This window comes from Ursus maritimus, unplaced genomic scaffold, assembly GCF_017311325.1.
Source record: "Ursus maritimus isolate PB19 unplaced genomic scaffold, ASM1731132v1 scaffold_14, whole genome shotgun sequence".
Taxonomy (NCBI): Eukaryota; Metazoa; Chordata; class Mammalia; order Carnivora; family Ursidae; genus Ursus; species Ursus maritimus.
Window position 1 is genome coordinate 6,260,330 of NW_024423786.1, and position 22,670 is coordinate 6,282,999.

At 40.2% G+C, this 22,670-nt stretch overlaps 1 long non-coding RNA gene across 2 annotated transcripts in view; it reads left to right on the forward strand.

The window, feature by feature from the left end:
• LOC103669545 overlaps positions 1-7,815 on the forward strand; it is a 30,145-nt gene extending 22,330 nt beyond the window's left edge. For both annotated transcript variants that reach the window (XR_570328.1, XR_570327.2), the window contains 2 exons: positions 4,489-4,776; positions 6,892-7,815. This is a non-coding gene — a long non-coding RNA (uncharacterized LOC103669545). The remainder of the gene's footprint in view (positions 1-4,488; positions 4,777-6,891) is intronic.
• Positions 7,816-22,670: the final 14,855 nt, after the last annotated feature.

A 22,670-nucleotide genomic window follows, 5' to 3' on the forward strand; every position in this document is an offset into this window, starting at 1 on the left:
TATATATATATATATATATGATGTTGGAAGTAATTACATTTCTTCTTATTAAAGGTAAGCTAAAAATGGACAGATAACCTTTAGGAAAATGCGACTCACTAACCTAAATAGAATTGTCTGCTCTGATTATGTTGTTATTATAGTTACTCCTTTCCTCAAGGGTTGAAAATAATCAAATGTATTTTGTTTAAAAGATCCTGTCTTCCGGGGCGCCTGGGTGGCACAGTTGTTAAGAGTCTGCCTTTGGCTCAGGGTGTGATCCTGGGCGTTCTGGGATCGAGCCCAACATCAGGCTCCTCTGCTGGGAACCTGCTTCTTCCTCTCCCACTCCCCATGCATGTGTTCCCTCTCTCGCTGGCTGTCTCTCTCTCTGTCAAAAAATAAATAAAATCTTTAAAAAAAAAAAGATCCTATCTTCCATCTTCTGCTGGGCTGTGGACTGCTTAGAAGTATATAGAAATAGCAATGATGGCCACAAAAGATTTTTTAGAGACCAGGTGAAAACATTCAAATAAGAATTTGAGGGCACAATTTACCATGAGAAAACTTCAATGCAAATAATCTTCTGTACTTAACCCAAAGCATTCACAGCCAAAGGATATATACAATATGAACTTGGAAAGATCTTTAAATGATAGTCAAAATGCAGGACCACCACAGAACTTTCCTCCCCTAAATTAAATCACATTAAAAAAATGAAGTGAAAGAGCAAAAGATACATGGTTGATGCTGCAGGCATGCAAGGGTGTCCATCTTATTCTACAGAGTTTAAGAGTATCATCTGATATAACACAAATTTTATCAAATTATAAGGTGATTCAGGAAATAGACTCCTGACTTTCTCTCTCAAGAGAGAAACACAGTGAGGCAATCAGTAGGCAGATAAAATTCTGGAAAACCTCACTGAGGTTTGGTGGTATGAAGAGTGGGGATGTAAATAAAATGTATAGAACTTTAAACTTGAAGCCCCACCTTCTAACCTCAAATAAATAATATGAGCCTAATTCAGAGAAACACATAGAATTCGCCTCTTTTCCCTTTGGTGTAAAGTGAAAGAGGATTTTGTTTGTTTATTTTTGTTTTTGTTTAAGTAGCAAATAAAGTCCCTGGATGACAGGTGGGAGGGAAAATGTGTCACACCAAACTGAAAATCAAAACAGCCAATGCTTGCACACTCAATACACCAGCTTGATGACCCTGAAACAGGGAAACATAGTGAAACTTAACTGTTTGTTTGCAAGGACAGACCCTCATCCCCCAACTCAATGGAATGGACTTGTTATGCAGGGTTCGTTAAAGAGAGGTGATAAAGTTCCATGACCTCCATCTCCCCAAATCCCAAACTCCCCAGGCCCTTCCTGCTCCCACAAGCAAGTAAAGGATAGAACAAAACCACAGCCCATTAACATGAGGCCTTAAAATCCTGCTTGAGGGGAGGACTCAAATATTACCCAAATGAACAAGATCTGGAGTCAAGGAGAATTTGCTACATTATTTGGGGGCCGAAAGGCCAGGATAGGATTGCCAAGCCAAAAATTAGTGGGTAAAACAAGCTGAAATGGGACTCGTGCAAGAATTTGTTCGTCTCCCCTCCATAGGTCCCCCCAAAGAGAAGAAATGCAGTAAAGAATCCAAATTGGAAGACATGTTACCATGAAAAGAGAAGAAATGTTTAGATACTATATTCTTCACACTCTTGAGAAAATTAAGGAGGATGTGAAATAACAAAATGACAGAATAAGTTCTGTCAGGGCACCTGGGTGGCTCAGTCAGTTGGGCGTCCGACTCTTGATGCCCGCTCAGGTCATGATCTCAGGGTCGTGAGACTGAGCCCCGTGTTGGGCTCTGTGCTGGGCAGGAAGCCCGCTTAAGATTCTCTCTCTCCCTCTCAAAGAAAAAAATAAACATAAATAAGTAAATTAATTAATTAAATAAAAGGAGCAGGAAATGCAAACGAAAGGATCTGAGAAGAAAACAATCCCGTCCCAGAACAAAGAAATACATTAGAACGAAAAAGGCACAGAATGAACATGTGGAAAACCAAATCAAAGATATATTCAGGGGAAGAAATATTTCTGAAATGATTAGTTCAATTTACATATTAAAGGGTTTCAGGGAAAAAATAACAGAAAATGATTAACACCAATGCTGCTGGCGAAGCAGCTGAAGGTGAATTCCTGTAGGCTTCCCGGAAAAGGGATCAAACCGCCTACACAGGGACAAGGAATTAAACTGACTTGAGACTTCTTGTCTGGAACATTCATCTGAAAACTGAAGCAACATCTAAATGTCTTGAGAGATAAGGGCTTTGGCTGATAAATTCTATACCTGGTGTCATGTAGGCAACAGATACATACAGGCAACATACAAACAGTAGATAGCATCAGATAAACAACATTCTGGAGATAGACCATTTCTTGAAGTCTACTTGATGATATAATTCAATCAACAAAGAACTGAAATAAAATGAAAACCTGCAAAGTCTGAGTCGCGGAGTATGCCTATTTTCAACTTTACTGGTGGTTGCCAAAATGCTCTTCAAAGTGGTCCTTTGGATTTACAATGTAGCAAGCATACACAGTATGAACTTTCCCACCTGCTTGCCAATACTTAGTATTGTAAGATTTTGAAATTGTTTCCAATCTGATGTGCACCAAATGGTATCTCGTTACTGTTTTATTTTGCATTTTTCTGATGTGAAGCTTGATTGCACTCCAAAGTAGCTATACCAACTTCCATTCCCTTTAACAATATATTAGCATTTATTTTGCCCCACATCATTGCCCACACTTGATATGCGGGGAACAAGGATGTCATCAGTTGGCCTAATGTAGCCTGCAAATTTGATATTACCTCTTTTAACCATTTGTGTAAATACTGCTAGACCCTCTCATACAGATTGCATATTATAATGCACATCATGACCTCCCATGTTCATTCAACAATACATTGTGGAGGATTCTGCAGTCCTCCTTCCTTCTACCCCTTACCAATGACAAAGTCTATGAAGGAATTGTATAGGAAAACTATTTCTTCCTTCCTTTGTCACATAATTTAACTAAAACTCAGCAAACTTTTAATGGAGTATCAAGTTGAAAATCCTGAATGATATATGGAATTTTCTTCCCCCTTGATTTAGTGGACCAGCCAATGGATCTTCCTTTCCCTACATTATGTCACTGTTTGATAAGATAAACTACCTCAAAACTGGCTGTGGTTTCACAAAAACATGAATATTTATAAATAAACTCTTGATTCAGCCAAATTGCTTAATTTCCAGTTAGTTATGGGATCATAAAATACAGTTTCCTTAGATACATAAGTAATGTTTTATTGGGCAAATCCCTCTGAGATAAGTCAAACTGCACTGTAGGCAGATTATATTTTACAGTCACTCTCCAGTTTTATTACCATATAGAGTCAACCAGTTTCCTTATTTCATCATTGTAACTTGAGTTTGTCTGCATTTCTGTCAAAAACACATTTTCTCCTGCTGGGGGTATTAATGATAACCTAGTATGAACATCTGGGAAATAAGCACATAGTATGGTGCCTGGCACATACAGGGTTTCTAACATTAGTTGTTGAACACGGGAAAATTAAGTTCTGTTCTCTCTCACTCTCTCTCTTTTTTAGAGAGCAGAGGGTGGGGAGAGGCAGAGGGAGCAAGAGAGAGAATCCCAAGCAGGCTCCATGCTCAGCACAGAGCCCGAAGTGGGGCTTGATCTCACAACCCTGAGATCATGACCTCAGCTGAATCAAGAGTTGGACGCTTAACCAACTGAGCCACCCAGGCGCCCCCCTTTTCTTAATTGAAGTATAATTAAAATATAATGTTATATTTGTTTTCAAGTGCACAACATATTGGTTAGACAATTCTAAACATTAGTCAATGCTCACTATGATAAGTGTAATTTATTCACCTGTCAGTGTTATTAGAATATTATTGACTAGATTCCCTATGCTGTACTTTATATCTCTGGGATTTTTTTTTTTAATAACTGAAAGTCTGCACCTCTTTAAGTTCTGTTTTATGATTGAATTTCCTATTAAATCCATCCCTGCATCCCATGTGATATTTAAATTGTCATTTTAAATGGTGAAATATAGATCATTTGTATCATATCCATATTGTGATCTCTAGTACTGGGTCTTCTTAAAGCTGTTCCATTTTTCTAGGTCAATCTTGCAAAAGTATGTGGGTCATTGCAGATGAGATATAATTTTACATATTATATAAAGAAATATGATGTTAATAGCTTCTCTTGATACCTTTCCCTGAGCAGTTACATCAAATCCTCCTCCACGCTAATCCTTTAGGATCCTGTCTTTCCCCTTGATCACAAAACAAACTTAAATGTGCAGAACTCACACCCAGCAGCCATTTCCACTTAAATTGGAAAAGATTGAGTGCAGGTGGCCAGAATGCGAATTTTAATCTTGGATTTTGCTATTCTCATCCTATTTCAAATTTTGTTTATATTCTAGTTAACAAGCTGGGTCAAATCCATATCTTTACCTCTTTTGCTCTATGAAGCATCACCAACAGGAATTTAAAACAGCAGAAACTCACTAGTACAGACAGAGTGAGAGAGGAGATGACAATGGATGGAAGATTCGACAAATTTCTAAGAAATGGAAAGTAGAAGGACCCATCATAACTGACTTAATGGAGTGAAGAAAGCTAAAACCTAAGTCTACAGAAGGCAGAAGGCAATGAGAAGAGAGTTAATTCATTCTACAGAACACTAAAAGTTCAGGAATTGGAGACATCAGGTAAACCTAGGGATGGAGAGGATTGAGCATGGTTGAGACTCTGTACCAAGAGCATTTAGCTCCCCCCATCTACTCCATTACTCCACCCACTTAGGCAATTACTCCTCTTACCCTGTATAAGAATGGAGATTTATTCCTTGAAGAAACTGAAGGAGAGAGAGGCTCTGAGCTCAGAGACTGTAGGCATAATGGAGGGTGTGGGTGAACACTGTACAAGAGTTCCTCCTTGTGCTCCACACCCAGCTTCCTCTTGCCCCCATCAGTCCTCCAACTCCCTCCCCGCCCCCACAACCACCACAGTTTTCCCCAACCAGAGACTGGATAATTCTCCCCTGGAGAAACTGCTTCAAGAGAAAACAAATCTGGACACTGACATTTGGAGACATCTCCCTGAAACAAATGGGCCCTACTGAATCACATCACAGTGAAGCCCACCAGTTAACAAACCCTACCCATGCCTCACTCACACTGAAGTAGAATCTGTCAGAGAACACTAAACATTTGAGGAACACCTCCACCATGACAGGCAAACAAATAATAATTTTAAAAAACCCAAATAATAATTTGCTTTCAATAATCTGAAAAAAAAAAAAACTCAGAGAAAAGAAATAGAAACAATGCAGGGAGCAGAAAATAGGTTCAATAATGTTCTGAAAGGCCAAAGAGTATATACCGCATCCAAGAAATGAAAATAATCAGAAACAAGAAAGAGCTCTCGAAAATTAAAAATGTGATAGCTAAAATTAAAAACAGCCAATATAAGGATTTGGAGACAAAGTTGAAAAACTGTCCCAGAAAGTAAAATGAAAAGACCAAAAGGTGAAAAACAGAAGAGAAAAGATAGGAAAATTAGAGGTTCATGCCAGAATTTGAAAAATAAGGATTCTAGAAAGAGAGAGTAGGGACAGTAATGAATTATAAACCTTAGAAAAAAAAAGAAATCCATGAGTAGTCCATACCAAGAATAGAGAGATAATGGATAGGTAGATAGATAGATGACAGAAGGATGGATAAATGGGTGGGTGGATGAATGGATGGATGCATTGATGGATGGATATATGAGAAGGGAAAGGAAGTCTCTTTTGGTAGAACGCTGAGTGCTTACTTATAAATGTGAAGGGAGTGCAGGAGTTAAATCATCATTTGCAACCATCAAAGTAAAGATTGGTTTAGGCAAGAATCATCAATGGTTGCAAAATCTAGGGGGAAATTTCAATCAAGAGAACATTAGTATGATCTTAAAGTGTCCTCCCACAGATTATTTATTGGAAGAGGGGGAAACAGGCTATCTAATGGGGAAAAAATTAACTAGCACCTTGACTGGATGACCAAAATTAACATCACCAATAAGGGGCAGATGGACAAGGGATGTCTCCAAATGTGATGCCCTAAAAAGAACATAAGACCAGGAATTCTGACCAGGAGTGCATACCTTGAATCTAATCAGGAAGAAACAACAGGAAACCAAAAGGAGGAACATCTTATTTAAATAGAAGGGAAGAGGGCTTTATTTTATTTTATTTTATTTATTTTATTTTATTCTTTTTTGGGTGGAGAAGGCAGAGCGAGGGGGGAGAGAGAAAGAGAATCTTAACAGGCTGCATGCCCAGCCCAGCTTGGAGCCTGACATGGGGCTCTATCTCATGACCCTGTAATCATGACCTGAGCTGAAACCAAGAGTAGGACTCTAAACCCACTTGAGCCACTCAGGCACCCTGGGGCTTTATTTATTTTAGAAAAAACATTATAAAAGACAAAGATAAGCTGTGGAGATGTTCCAGATGAAAGAAGATCAATGACATCTAAAGGCAATACATGATCTTAGACTGGATCCTGTAACAGAGGGGAAAAAATAATATTAAAAACACTTCTGGATCAACTGACAAAACTGATCTATTGGAATATGGATGGTAGATTACTGTGTCCATGTTAAATTTATCAAAGTTGATGATGGAACACATACACATCTTGTGTGTGTGCGTGCACAAATGGGGCAAAATGTTAAGAATAGGAGAATCTGTGGAAAACTGTAATATATGATCACACCCATGTAATCTTGAAGCTATTTGCAAATAAACAGTTGTTAAAGATTGCTTCCATCTCCCTTTTCCTTAGGAAGCTACTAGAAGACATACCCTAACAAGGGCGCAGAGCAGGCCAATTAGAAAGAAGACAAAAATCCAGGAGACTGGGGAACCAACACTGGAGAAAGGGAAAACAATTCTCAGGATGGTGGGAAAGGCAAAGTTGGCAGCTTTGCAGGAGGCGGAAAAGAACAATTAATCCCACCTGGAGTGGGAGGATGGAGCAATTCCAGAAAGATGTCTCCCCGATTCCTCCAAAATGAAACCAATAGACCACCTGATGTGGCTATGTTGAAAAGAGTTTAATGATTCTTTCGAAGAGTTTGGTAAAAATTGTCAGGAGTAAAAAAAGGGTGGGGGGGTGGTAATTATTAACTCTAGGGGAAAGATAAAGGTACAGAAAAGAAATGTAACATACTATGTTATTGGCTCACTCATGAATAATATGTACATGGTAATAATAATGTAAACACAGAATGTTCATTTGTCAAAAACTTGTGATAGAACTAGTTGAGAAAGGAAAGAAGGAAAGAAAGGACAAGAGATGGGTCGGTAGGTGGGGGGAGGGGGAGGGGAGAATGATAAATTCACAGCTTCCATAGGTGCAAGTTAGATAATAAAGTTAGACTAATAAAGAAAAAGCAACACAAACAAATCATTTAGAAGTATGGAGGGAACTCTAGAAGAAACAGAGCAGAAGAAATTGGTAAAAGACATTGTATCTGAGAAGCAGAGCTCAGAAATGGTGGTGTGAGGAAGTGGATTGTAGTTTTTGGGGGGGAGGGGCACTCTTTTGTTTGTAATAAGCTGTGTAATACTATTAGTTCACTCATTGCATGTATTGTTTGAATAAAGGAGAACGTTTTAAAATTCCAAAGATCTGCTGATTTTGACGATTAACAACGTATTTTACATTTCGTTTTTTTTTTTTTTTAAGATTTTATTTATTTATTTGACAGAGAGAGAGACAGCCAGCGAGAGAGGGAACACAAGCAGGGGGAGTAGGAGAGGAAGAAGCAGGCTGCTAGCGGAGGAGCCTGATGTGGGGCTTGATCCCAGAACGCCGGGATCACGCCCTGAGCTGAAGGCAGACGCTTAACGATTGAGCCACCCAGGCGCCCCTACATTTCGTTTTTCAACAGCACTAGGATATAAGTAAAGCTAAGGGGACTGCCCATTAGAGAGGTTTGATTGTTATATTCATGATAAAATTTAGTTTATATTAATTTTTTAAAGCTGTGTGTGTGTGATGTGTGTTGGTTTGGAAGGGGAGTGGAAAAGGAAGAGTGGGTTTTGAACAACTCGGGTATTTATGGAAGGAAAGAAGGAAACTATTCATTACATGTGCATAATATGCTCATGCTCAAGAAATAATTATGATCCAAGGGGAGTTTAACGCTTAAAAATAAGAAAAGGAAGGGGTACCTGGGTGGCTCAGTCGGTTGAGTGTCTGCCTTTGGCTCAGATCAAGATCTCAGGGTCAGATCAAGTCCCGCATCAGGCTCCCTGCTTAGTGGGGAGTCTGCTTCTCCCTCTGCCCCCTGCCTGCTTGTGCTTGCTTGCTTTCTCTCAAATAAATAAATAAAATTTAAAAAAATAAGAAGAGGAAGGGCAAAGAGAGGTGCTCCCATCAAATAGAAGGGTGTAGTCTCTAATTTTAGATACAGAACAGGACAGAAAGAGAGAAACACAGAAAAGATGTTTATTTGATTTTTATAAACTAAGTGTGCGATCGCGTTATGTGGCGCAGCTGGGAAATCATTTCACCTGCAGGACAGGTGTAACAGAATCAGACACACAAGGAGTTTGTACATGTTATATGGGTTTCAAGCTGAGATTTCCCTGGGGAAGTAGGGACGCCACAGAGAAGAGTGTGGGTGGTACCCAATCACTCAGTCTGGTTGGTGGAAATTTCAAGGCTAAGCAGAAATATGGTGAATTTTCTTTGGCAAAAAAACATGTGTTAAGAATACCAGTGATTTCTTAATCCAATTTTGCAAGTACAAACAATGACTGTCTATTATAAAAAGGGCTATTCAGATTTAGATTTCTTCATAGTTCCAATAAGGCAAAGATCAAATTTTTAATGTAAAAAAGGAAAAACAGAGAAGTAGACCATGAGTGAGAAGCTTCTAAAACTTTTGAGGCATTGTCATTGCTTTATAATTGATGGCGTTTCATACTATAATATTTGCAAATGGAAGTCAATATGCAAAACTAAGTTAAAATGTTATGGTTATGGTTTTTTTTTTTAACTCTTGTATCAATCTAAAAGGAAACATGTTTCTTCAAAGTCTGGTGATGTCAATATTATTGACTGGGAATGCTTCTTGGTTACAATGCCAAAATCTCATCAAAACAAGAATTTTTAAGGGGCACCTGGGTGGCTCAGTCAGTTAAGTGTCTGTCTTCAGCTCAGGTCACGATCCCAGGGTCCTGGGATGGAGCCCAGTGTTGGGCTCCCTGCTTAGCGGGGAGTCTGCTTCTCCCTCTTCCTCTTCCTTTCCCTCTGCCCCTGCCCCTGCTCATGCTCTCTCGCTCACTCTCTCTCCCAAATACATAAATACATAAATAATACATAAATAAAATCCTAAAAAAAAAAAAAAAAAGTTAAAATAAGCATGTTCAGACACACAGTGCCCCTCACAAGTTAGTGTTGTTCATTTGGGCTGTGCAAAGTGCATGGCTTTGTTTAAATCTGCTTCAAGCTAGCTGGATTTTTTGCTGAAATGAGTTATGATTACAACTCTTTGCTTAAATAATCCTACACGCAAGTTTGACCATTTTATTTAGCACATCCAGCAAAAATTAAAAAAAAAAAAAAGATTTGTACCTTGGGGTGCAACCCAGGATCAGGCGTTTGTTAAATTTATGTTAGTGTTCTGCTTGGTCTCAAGTGGACAAACTGGTAGCTGCATTTTTAACAATAACAGAAAGCACCAACCACATATGACTCAGTTGTCTTTTTTCTTGAACTGAAGACAGCGCAAGAATGAGTATCCTCTCTAACCATAGCCTCCCCCTGGAGAGCAAGAGTGAGGATCACTCATTCTACCAGAGGAACATTATCCTAAGGGGAACAGTTTAACCAAATAAGAAAAAAAAAAGAAGAAAGAAAGAAAGAAAGAAAGAAAGAAAGAAAGAAAGAAAGAAAGAAAGAAAGAAAGAAGGAAGGAAGGAAGGAAGGAAGGAAGGAAGGAAGGAAGGAAGGAAGGAAAGAAAGAAAGAAAGAAGGAAACGGAGAAAGGGAGAAAGGAAGGAAGAAGGAAAGAAAGAAATGCTTCCCTTACCAATAACTTCTAAAGTTATCAACATATATGTTTACATGCATAGATATGGACCTGGAGCCAACAACAATCAGGCTCCCATGACTCTAATATAGAAACGAATAATGACCCAAACCAAATCCTCCTGTGTGGTAAAGAAGTAACTGAGACAGGGAAAAAAGAAAATACTTCCTGATTTTCTGAGTTTCTGAGGTTTTTAATGAAAGAGATCATTCTTCTTGGCTCAGGACTACTACCTTTTCACTGGTGGCCCTGTGGGAAGCTTACACATTCTTCCATAACAATATAGGATTCTTTTCCAGGACCACCTATGGTTCGGTGCCCATCGAACAACAGAATTGTAGCATGTGAGAGCAGGAAAGGGCACCTTCAAGGGAATTCAGTTCAACCCTCTTGTTTTATCCATGAAGGAACGAAGATGCAGGGATATGAAGGAACTGATTCACATTCTGGAGCTAATGAGAAGCGGAGCCCAGGGATCCCGTCACCAGGTCTAACCTTGAAATTCTTGAACCTTTGCTGAAATGGCATCTATAATAACTTACTAATGTGTTTTTGAAAATGTCGTGGCTAAATAGTGCCATAAAAAGAATATTATATTTGGATTTAGGATTCCTAGGTTGTAATCCCAAGGATGTCTTTCATTTTCTTTGACTTCGGGCAAATCATTTTGAGTCTCTCGTGCATACTTCTCTAATCTACAAAATAAAAGCATCGGTCTGGATGATCCTTGAGACTGCTTCCACTTCTCCAGTTGTATGATTATTTTGCTTTTTAAAAAATTTAACTGTGAAAACAAAAAAGCAAAACCCACCTATTTTTTTTTTAATCTTCATAATTTATCACCCGCTGGAACAAATCTATATCCTTCATGCTGTGCCTCGGCCTTAGCTTCCCCTTTCCATCCGGCAAAATGGGAATTGTTTCTGTGTAGTTAGTTCTCCTTATACATTGCTTACCACAGCACCATGCAGGCTCAACGGCTTAATAAGTATTTTTCAATGTGATGAGGACAACAATTATAAAATGTGGTGCAAATGTAGACATTCCAATCCTGGACGTTTTAAAAATCTTTACAGAAACATCTTTGTTATTTCTGTTTTCCTATTCCTCTCAAAGACCAAGAATAAAACACTGGTTTTGGCAGAAATAAATTGATTAAATTCCTTTAGGGTCTACCCCTAGTCAAAGTGTTAGTTAATTAAGTTTGAGGAGATCCTAGGAGAGGCATCTTTCTTTCCTGGCCCCTGATCGCCGGGCTTTATCTAGTCCATTTGAAAAATATTGGAATTCAAGTAGATTAAAAAAAAAAGTTGAAATGCAGGCTTAATAAGATTTTAGCTCTTGGGAAGACTGGTATTTCTTTCTTGTTAATGCGTATTTAAAAGAAAAAAAAAACCTTTTGAGGAGATGAAAGGAGGTAACCTGTTTATAAATAAGACTTACGGAGGTTTATGGTCTCCAGGATTTGCCATAACACGTTCCCTAGAAAAGGAATTCCGAACTATTGAAAAGGGTGCAGCGTGCCTTCAGTCTAAAATGAAAGTTGAGTAGCCAAAGGTAACTGCCCAGTAGCAACGATGAGTCACCATTCCAAACGATAAGCAAAAGACAAAAATAAAATAACCAAGAGTAGGAAAAAAAACACAACAGAATTACTGGAAGCTTTATTGGATTACCCAGGAGTGTTAGCTCAACTCCTGTTCTAACAGAATTGGATTTGCCTTTTGAAGCTATTCTAGCTCTCAAGCAGCATAATAGCTAGCCTGGCTGTGTGGCTTCATTGGTTTCTTGGCAATTACTTTTTTTTCCTTTTGCTGGTTTGAAGGCAGTTTGTGTTCGAGAGATGGTTTATGGGTACGGCTCTTCCTTAGAAAACAATTGTTCATTTTCAGCTTTCTCCTGCTTTATACAGGTGTTAGGAACACGGGGTTGGCTTTAAATATGCCATAGGAGAGATTCTTGCTTTATTTGGCCTGACACTTCAAGGAAAGAGCAATGCAAGGAAAAATGGAGGGAGGGATCTCTTAAGCCAAGTTCAACGAAAAAGAGTGAACATTATCTGATCTTTCATTCCTACAACTCAATGTGAGTGAGAACCGAAAATCCATGTATTAGTATGAAGACTGACACTCAGACATTTGGGTCTCTCACTAGAGAACAAAAGGTGAGCTGTCATTACAAAGACATACAGGAAGCCACACATCTTTATATTATTGCGTTCGGAACGCCTAGAGAGTCTCCTCATTGACCATGAGGCCAGCTATGAATTGAGCCCAGTGCTTGCGTGTCTTTGGGTAATTTAGAAGGATATATGTGCCATGTCTTGCAATGCTCTTCAGTGAAGAATTTATTTTGTAGGAGGGGGGTTCACCTCTTCAATCCATATGTACCCAGTCATATCGGAAGCACATAATTAAAAGAAGATCGCTTTGGCCAAGGTAGCCCCCAGAAAGACAAGGAGCTGATAACTCCATATTACTCATACCCTCCATGTCTTTACCACCTTCCTTAGCAATTTTTGACCATAGATCATGGCTCACTAGCTTCTCCAGCAAACACAGAGGAAAATTTAAAAGATGGAGCTCAAATGAGAATTTGCATGCTATGCAAAACAACAGGTTTGGGGAAAATTCTATGAAGAAGAAACTGAAATCTTACCAGAAATTTAAGAATTATGTTTCATCTGTCCATTCCTTTGAAGTATCCCAACGAGAATTTTTCAGAATTGACCACCTGAATAAACAGCAATTTTGAGCTAGGCAAGTCATTAACTATAGATTATAAACTACTCAAAAGTAGGACTTCGTCATTTATCTCTCTATGAAGCCAAGCACCAAAACATTGCAAGCTTTTCCCTTAAGGTGACACTATCTAGAGACAGGGCAGCTGTCGCAGGAGTGGAAAAGTAGGAAAGAAGGAAGAGACAGACCTTCATGTCCTGTGGACATGTACCTCAAAGGCCTTGCTACTTTAAAATCATGGTCCCAGAGGCCTGTCTCAGATGGCTAAAATGTCACCACAAAAGAGATGACCATTTGAATTGTTACCTACTATAATGCAAATATTCCCTGAGAGATCAACACACGTAAATAAACTGTTATCTCCCCATGCTGCCGCAGTATGATTTCTGTAGTCTGATTCTATTTTTAGCATGACAGTTGCCGGAGAGCAAATGTGGATAGTGTGTAGGAGTGGCAGTGACACTGGTGGGGAGTGGGATGGCACAGAGAGGGAGAACAGGAGAACCACATGCAAGAACCACGTGTAGAAACCACAGAGATAAAGTTGTGCAAAGCAAGGGCACTGACCCAGACATCTCTGGGTTGAGCAGAGTCAGTGCCTCCTGTCTGCCTGGCAGCTGCATGAGGGCGCTGGGCAGCCACAGCCAAGGGAAGAAGGAGAGAAAGAGGCTCCTGAGATAGATCTTTTCTTCACAGTTTGGTTTAATTCTGACCCTGGGCCACCTACAGAGTAGAAGTGACGACAAGGATTTTGGCTTTGGGGACAGGTTAACCCTGGGGAGGAGAGGATTGCAGAATGGGAGGAGGATTTTGGCTTACCATGGTGTGTGCTCTGTGTGTGTGTGTGTGTGTGTGTGCACGCACGTGTATGTGTATATGGGTATGGGTGTAGAAATTGGGATCAGAAATTTGACAGCAGAGCAGGGAGTTCATGAACAGCAGAGTGGTTTTGGTAAGCAGCTGGACAAGTACAGTAAATGCATCTAAGAATCAGAACAGAAGGCTGGATTTGGGGGTGCAGGTGCAGGTAGCGGGAAGCTCCTTGACTGGGAGGAACTATGTTGATCCTTGCTTTTCTTGGCATTGTCCCTTCTTTGCCTCTTTCTCTTTTACTATTTTATGTTTGTCTCTTCTTTCCTTTTTGTTTGTTTTCATTGGGTAAAAAAAACACGTAACATAAATTGTACCCTTTTAACCATTTCTAAATGCACAGTTCAGTAGTGCTAAGTATATTCACACTGATGGGCAAACAATCTCCAGAATGTTTTCATCTTGCATGACTGAAATGGCACCCATTAAATTACAATTCCTCATTCCCTTCCTCCCTGAGCACACCCCTCCCCTGGCTTCTCAGCTCCCAGCAACCACCCTTCTACTTTCTGTTTCTGTGAATCGAAGTACCTCACAGGGGTGGAATCTTACTGTATTTATCCTTTTGTGACTGACTTCTTTCACTCAACATAAGGTCCATGGTGTAGCCTGGGTGGGACTCTCACTCCTTTTCCAGGCTGGTAAAGTTCCTCTGTGGTACAGGCCACACTTGATCCATCCATCCATCCATCTGAGGACACAGGGAATGCTTCCATCTCTTGTTTACTGTGCATGCTCTCCATGTCTAGCAGTGCCTTTCCCTCTTCTTAGTTGTACACGTCAGGAAGCTGAAGTATATTTTAAGTCATTTCTTCACTAAATAAATCCATCAAGAGGAAGGGAGAAAGCATATGGAAATCAGGTTAACAGTTTGGTATCCAGTTAATAGTTAACTGCATGATCTTTGACAGTTAATATGGCTGGGTCTCTGTTGGTACATCTGTAAAATGAGGGGTTTGGTCTAGATGGATGTCCTTCTAAGGTCTATGATTTCTTGTTCTTGCTCCTTATGTTTAAAGCAAGAGGGCTAAACGCTTACCTCAAATCAAGTAGACTGTTCCCCACTTGTATCAGACTATTTTGGGTTTTCTTCCCTTTGAGCAAATGATTCTTTAAGAGAAAAATTATCTACTTTCAAGCTCCTTTTATGAGTCTGTTTGTATTTTCAACTCGCACTGCCTTTGGCGTGTAATGAGTTTCATCAGTTTCCTTTAGATAAACTCTAAGATTATCTCTTTTAAACCTTAGCCCTTTTAATACACAAATATTTATTGAGCACTTATATATGTCCAGAATTATGTTAGTCACCATGGGGAATTAAAAAAGAAAGAGAGCACAGTATAAAACAATGGCATGGCTCTAAGGAAACTCCAAACCTAATCAACTCTGTCCTAGGTTTGGGGGATTATTGATTTTTCAAATTTCCTTTCAACTCATCCTAACTTATACTTGGATTTCATCATCATTACTATTTCTAAAATTGATTAATCCTATGATATTTCTCTGGTTTTCTTTCCCCATTCAGAACATTATGTTTTTTTGTTTGGATGACACTAACATGTATCCAGTCATTCACAAGGTAAAGCTCTTGCAAATACGGCAGGGTACAGAGAGTTCTGTATTTCACCCATGAAGGCATGTCATGAAGAAGAATTAGAAACTAAAATTTTACATTATTCAAAAAGTGTGTTGAGTATACAGTGTGCAAGTTGTCTTAAAGGACTAAGATTCCTACTCTGGAGCGATGAAGGCTTATGAGTAACACCATGACTGTCTAACAAATATTGATAGATTCAAATGAAAGGATACTGGAGGTTGGGAGAACCCAACTGAACTCAAAAAATAAACTCTGGACAGATGAAATAAGCCAAACGTGACACTTAAATGTGCGGTTCTGCAGAAGTAGCCTGGGCTTACTGAACGCATTGAGTCCCCAGGAGAGGTGCAGGCTGTAAGTCTAGTTTTAATAGAGTTTGATAAATGAATACAACAGGTTTAAAGGAGAACTTATGCAGATAAAAGGGCCCCCTTGTACATGGTTTGGTAGCTGCTTTTACATGTGGCTATTTCAACTGTACATAGTCCCTCTGGAGATAGAGGAGCTCATGTTAAAGTTGCTGTTATGGGCTGAATTGTGTGTCATCTTCTGCGCCCACCCCACCCAAATTCATATGTTGGAGTCCTAACCTCCGGTACTTCAGACTGTGACTGAATTTGGAGATAGAGCCTTTATTGTTGTGATTAAGTTGCAGTGAGGTCATTAGGGTGGGCCCTGATGCAATATCCGTGGTGTACTTAGAAGAAGAGAACATTTGGACGCATACATATACGGAAGGAAAATGGCGTGCAGACCCCAGGGTGAAGGCTGCCATCTACAACCCAAGGATCAAGGCCTGGGGCAGATTCTTCCCTCATTAACCACAGAAGGGAACAATCCCGCCAAAACCTTGGTTTAGGACTTCCAGCCTCCGGAAGTTTGAGACAATAAATTTCTGTTTTTAGGGGCACCTGCCCCTAAACAGTCGGTTAAGCTTTTGCCTTCGGCTCAGATCATGGTCTCAGAGTCCTGGGATCAAGCCCACATGGGGCTCTCCATTCAGCGGGGAGCCTGCTTCTCCCTCTCACTCTGCTGCACCTCCCCCCATTTGTACTCACTCTCTCTCTCAAATAAATGAATAATATCCTCAAAAAAAATTCTGTTGTTCAAGCCACCCAGTCCATGGTATTATTATGGCAACCCTAGTGAATCAATGCAGTTGTAACACACTTTTATATTATTTATTTAGCAAACACCTATATAGAGCTTACTATGAGCCAGACATGCTTTGAAGCACTTTACAAATTTTATTTTATTTCATTTTTTTAAAGATTTTATTTTTAAGTAATTTCTACTACACCCAATGTGGGGCTCAAACTCACAACCTTGAAATCAAGTGTCTTGTGCTCTACTGACTGAGCCAGCCAGGCACCCCAGCACTTTACAAATTTTGATTTAATTATCGTAACAACCCTATGAAGTAGGAACTGCTGTTGTCCCCATTTTACAGGTTGGGTAACTGAAGCACAAAGCATTAAGTAACTTGACTAACTTGGTAAGTAAAGGAACCAGTATCTGAACATGGGCAGTCTGATTCAAGTCCAAGCAATGAAATCCCTGTCTCTACAAGGTCTGTCGTCCTTTGTCTCCTGGGATTTAACCAGGGGTTCCAAGATACAGGTTAAAACTTGTCTCCACAGAGGTGTGTGTGTGTGTGTGTGTGTGTGTGTGTGTGTGTGTGTGTGTTTAAATCTAATGCCACACCATCCCTCACTGCCAAGTAGATAGAAATCACATTTCATAATGTTTTTCTAGATTTTTAAGCCTCACATCAAGGAAAACAATCCAGAATTCTTACAAAATATCTGCTGGTCCTTCATGAGGAGCAGATTGCTGGACTCTTCAGGCTTTGGATGAACAATTCTCATTTCTTACCTAGCAACATTCCACAGAGGTATGAGAGGAGTGATGTTGTCTTCTGTGTTAGCCAGCAAATATCTCCTTCTAGTTATGCAGAACTTGAAGAATTGTATGAAAGCCTCTGTAGTCACACAAGAGAGCTTGCAGGCAAAGGGCTTTTCCATCTGCGTCCTTAGCTGTCAACGGAGCATCAACCAATGTGTGTGCAGATGCGTGACTTCAATGTGTGAAAAAATGTTTCTACAAAATCAACCGGAGAAGCCAAATTTAATTAACAAACATTTTAGGACATGAGCAACTGGGGGGAAGAATCACTGCAGGGAAAAAGGGAACCTTTTATCCCTGGCCAGAAAACACAAGGGCTTTGAAGGTTGGTGGTGTGGTGGTATTTTCCATGAAGAGCATTGGAAGCCAGACTGCAGCTCAGTGGGGAGAGTTAGTTATTAAATGAAAGGAAAGTACACATGTCCAACCTGCTGAGCGTGCACCATGCTGCACACCTCCCCACACCCTGCCCTTGAGAGTTTCAGGTTGAAAGACTTTGTTTGCAGTTGTTCATTGCTCAGAATCTTGAGTGGAGGAGCCAGAAACACACCTCTTTACTCTTTCCCGTTTCAGCTGACTCACTTGGAGATTTTGTGGAGGTGACCGTGAGAGGCCAAGGCGGTGCCAGCAAATGTTTGGACTTTAATGGATCAAACACACTTAGCGATGGGGAAAAAAAAGTTAGAGTGATGGTGGGGCTTCATGTTCTACATACATTCCGTAGCTTTTTCACTCCCATCAAGAGTTGTTGCTGGACCCCAAGTTATACAAGAACAGCTTGATAGAAGTTTAGCAAGAGAGCCTTTTCCAATCATGACAGAGGCAACAAAGTCTGCTCAACAAGGAGGCAGGAACATGGGACCTCTTCTAAACCATTCCTTCTCACTCCAGTCCAAAGCTTGGCTTCTTTAAAATGATCTGTGAGGTTTTCTATCTTGTTCTAATAGGAAGCATTGGCACTACTCCCTCCCCAAGTTATCTCTGATATTTCCAAACAGGCCCCAGTCCCAAAATTTCCACTGCAGAGAAATCCTAAGCAAGCTTGTTGGCAAGTCTCTCCTGTTGTTCTGGGAGCCGGCTCTGCCCCAGGTGTTCTAATGTTGACATGCGCTGCAGGGAGCCGACTTAGAACATCTGAGAACAAAAGGAGAAAAACATTATGAAACGTGATTTCTACCTGGGATATGCCAGATAGGAAGGAAACAAGTCCTTTGTAAGGAAGCAGGTCTCAGCCTGAATCGCAGTGCCCGGTAAAGAATGCCAGGAGGTTGTTATGGGGGGGGGGGGCGGTGGAGGGGTTTGTGAGGAGGGAGGGTCAAGATTTGTGAATGAGACCACCTAGCTCCTGAGAGGCAGCATGATGTTGAAACGCTCACAGTGCCATTGCTCTCAGCCCCTATCAAACCCATAGTAGGGACGTGGTTCATTCGGTGGTCCCTTCATAAAAATAAGAAGCAAAAATAAGATGCAAGGCCAGACTCACCCACACCAGCCATGAGACAAAACTTCATAAGAAACCAGGGAACTGAGAAACATTTCTATAACTGAAACCTTTGTAGATCCGTGATATCTTTGGAGATGTTGCTAGAGAATGGAGTTATATGTGAGGTCAAGACTGGATCTGACTTCCTCTTGGGGTAGTTTAACCTAAATGGAAGACTTTGGAGAATTCAGTTCTTCATCTATGCTGAAGCCTCCCACTTCCCCGAACTGAAGTTCTTTATCACTCTCTTAAGCAGATACCATGACAACACAGCAGGTAGCTTTTTGCTCCTTCAGGTTGTTCTAACTCGAATAACAACATTGCTAGTTTATCATTTCTAGCTAAGTCAGGCAATACCTGCTATGCAGGATTTCTAAGCAAAATAATTTACTGCAAGAAACTGTCAATTACCTGTCTGCCTTGGTGACTCTGAAGAGATTGACCAAGACCAGAGATATGAAAGGAAAATATTTGTAAAACAGAATCAGAGTCCTTGCGCCCTCCACTTGGCATCATTCTTATCTTTCTAGAGTAATTCTAAGACTCCTATTCAAGTTGAAACTCACCCCGATGCCCTTCCATGATGAATTTTTGTATAACTGGTTGTTCATTTGTTCCTTATTTAGTTAACCAATTCATTTCAGATGAAGCCCAAGTGTATGGAAGTGAACCAATTTGCATGTACTTTTAGTTGGAATAAGTGTTTCATCCTACCACAGGTGAAGCTAAACTTCACACAAAGAAGCATATTATGTGAAGCACTTTATAAAAGGAACATACACATTTTCTGACAATTATTTTAGCATATTGGGTTCAAGTAGAACTTATGAAAAGGGTTTATCGGGTTATTCTTTTAAGAAAAACCCTGATATTGGGGCGCCTGGGTAGCGCAGTCGTTAAAGCGTCTGCCTTCGGCTCAGGGCGTGATCCCGGCGTTCCGGGATCGAGTCCCACATCGGGCTCCTCCGCTGGGAGCCTGCTTCTTCCTCTCCCACTCCCCCTGCTTGTGTTCCCTCTCTCGCTGGCTGTCTCTCTGTCACATAAATAAATAAAATCTTTAAAAAAAAAAAAAAAAGAAAAAGAAAAACCCTGATATTGATGAAAGTACCTCAGTATTTTCTCACCCAAGCAAACTTGTGTTGGTTAAATTATGCTGCTGGGTTGCATAACTGAATTAGGAAGCGGGAATACCAGAAACCCACTTGAGGTTTAAAGAGCAATGAAGTTGAAATAACTGTGGTGTCCAAAGTATTGAGTCAAGAAAATGCTCTGAGTTCACAGAGTGATTTGGAGAGAAAGCAAAAGGAATTCAGTGGTTATGTGGTAAGGTAGTAAGATTTTTGAGCCAACAGTCAAAGGATCTAGCTTCGGATTCCAGCTTTTGTTGCCGCACACTAGGGAATTCATTTCTCCTCTCTGGGTTTCAACCATAGAATAAGGTGCTTGGATTAGATGGTTTCTCTGAGGTCCCTTCCACGTCTATTAATCTGTGAAATAGGTGACCCTAGTTTACGGTATGCTGGTTTTGATCAGTGATACATTTTTTTATGGTTTATACATGATTAAATTAAATTAAAATATGTACTACATTAGGATGCTTGGGATTTTTTCGATTTTTTAAAAAATCTCTGCATTCAAGTTGGTTAACCAGACTATTTAAATCATTTAAGACTAGAAATTGCCAGGTAAAATTGATAGGGAAGGATTGTTATCTATGTCAACAAAATAACAAAAAAAGAATGAATGGGGCATGGAGATTATCAGAGCAAGCTGTCACAATAGTAGCATGGAGACCTTGTATCAAAGACAAGGATGAAGATATTTAACACTTGTCTAAGTTTTAGCAGACAGAACATGAGAGCAAGAGAATCTGAAGAAGGCCATGGTGGGAAAATAGATGTTCGTAAATATTTCTTTATTTCAGAGCATAAATTTTGGTTTAAAAGAATAAAAGAAATAGAGGATGATCAAAAAGAGCATTTGTGACATTAAAGAAATAAAATGATATAACGTGAAAAAGCCCTTGATACTTCATAGGCTATAAGCAAAGTCTAAATACAACTTCTTCAATAAAAGTGGTTATCTGAGTAAATGTTAGCTTCTAATCTATCTTTTGAAGCCTAATTTTTATGACCTCAACTAGTAAACTTCAAAGTCTCCACTCGAAGGATTTCTGTAGAAAGTATGGAAATATAGAAGTTGGAGCAGAAGATGAGCAAGATAGAGGTGTTATCCTAATGCATAAATGTTGATGTCACAGAACTGTGAAGGATGCCACTAGCCTGGCTGCCATTGGCTGAGGAACTCAGTACTGCCTCTCTTAGGGTAGGTTGCCTGAGATGGGGACTCTGGGATGGAGATTTGCCTGAAGAAGATTCAACAGGAATTCTCTCTAGGCCATCACCTGGAAGGGAGTGAGGTGAGTGGGATTGGGCAGGAGAAGCTGAGCTGTGGTACGGTTGCAATAATGGGTTTAGCCAATCCCACAGAAAGCTCTGGAGCCTTTCAAAGTTGTCTTCAGTCAAGGTAGGAAGGCTGGACCTATGTACACTCACACACATTGGTCATTGGATGTGAGCTGCACCTGGGGGAGGAAACACAACCTGGGGCAAAGCAGCTCCCCCTGGCTGAGGGCAATGGCCAGAGAGAAACTCACCTGTGAGATTTAAGTAGCTAATGCTGTCAACTGCTGGGGGAGAGAACACCCCAGTCCTGAAAGGCCATTTGGGGTCCTGTAGCACAGCATCCACTGCTCATCTTGATAGTACGAAAACTAACTCTTCACTGTGTAAAAACTGTATAAAATAGAATCAAAACATCAACAAACAAGAGCTCAGCTCCTAAGCAACCTCACCTATCTTTTCCAAAAAAGATCGTGATAACAAATGCCTTTGAGCAGACGAAACAGATTGCCACCAAGTCTATGCACCAAAGCGAGTGAACTCGATTCATTGGAGAGTCTCTGCACAGGAAATCTGGCAATATACCATCTATGCCCATATCCAATAATAACAAGTTAAGAGAAGTATTTAAAAATTTCTTAATAACAGGAACTAGTGTCCACTAATACTGTGTCTGTGAGGGAAGAGCCAAACAAAATGACATGAGGGGAAAACACACAACAACTTAAAAAGGACAGGAGTCTGGAATCAGTTAGTACCATAGGAAAAAATGTGCCCTAGCATCTCACTATACCTAAGGGTATCACCACATTACAGCTCATCACTGTGACTGCAATTTTTAATGATTAAGTAGGTGTTCAACAAAATTGTATTCTGTACATTTTGCTTATAAAAGAAAAATAAATTTCGGGGCGCCTGGGTGGCTCAGTCGTTAAGCGTCTGCCTTCGGCTCAGGGCGTGATCCCAGAGTCCTGGGATCGAGCCCCGCATCGGGCTTCCTGCTCAGCGAGAAGCCTGTTTCTTCCTCTCCCACTCCCCCTGCTTGTGTTCCCTCTCTCGCTGGCTGTCTCTCTCTGTCAAATAAATAAACAAAATCTTTAAAAAAAATAAAAAGAAAAATAAAAGAAAAATAAATTTCAGAACTATTTCCTTTTAGAATAGTTAATTTTGAAAAAGCCTGATGCTTATTCATAGTTATCCAGAAAACCTTGGCTGTCCAGATTCCAGTCAGTTCTCAAAAGGATCCGTATAGCCAGTATTTACTATATGCGTAGACTTGGAAGTTAAAGGTTAACAGGCACGGCTTCACAATGTTTTATTAGGTAGATGTTCACACAGCAGATCTGTGGCAGTGGCTCCAAGATCCTATTTCTTTCCTTCCGTAATCAGGTCCCCTAGGGAGTACACTTGATAAGCAGGAAGCTCGGTGCAGATTCTTTCAGGTGAATTAGACAATTCAACTGCAAGGAGTTTGGAGCATGCTCTTTGCCTCACCGGCCGTGTCACCCTTGCTAACCTAGCT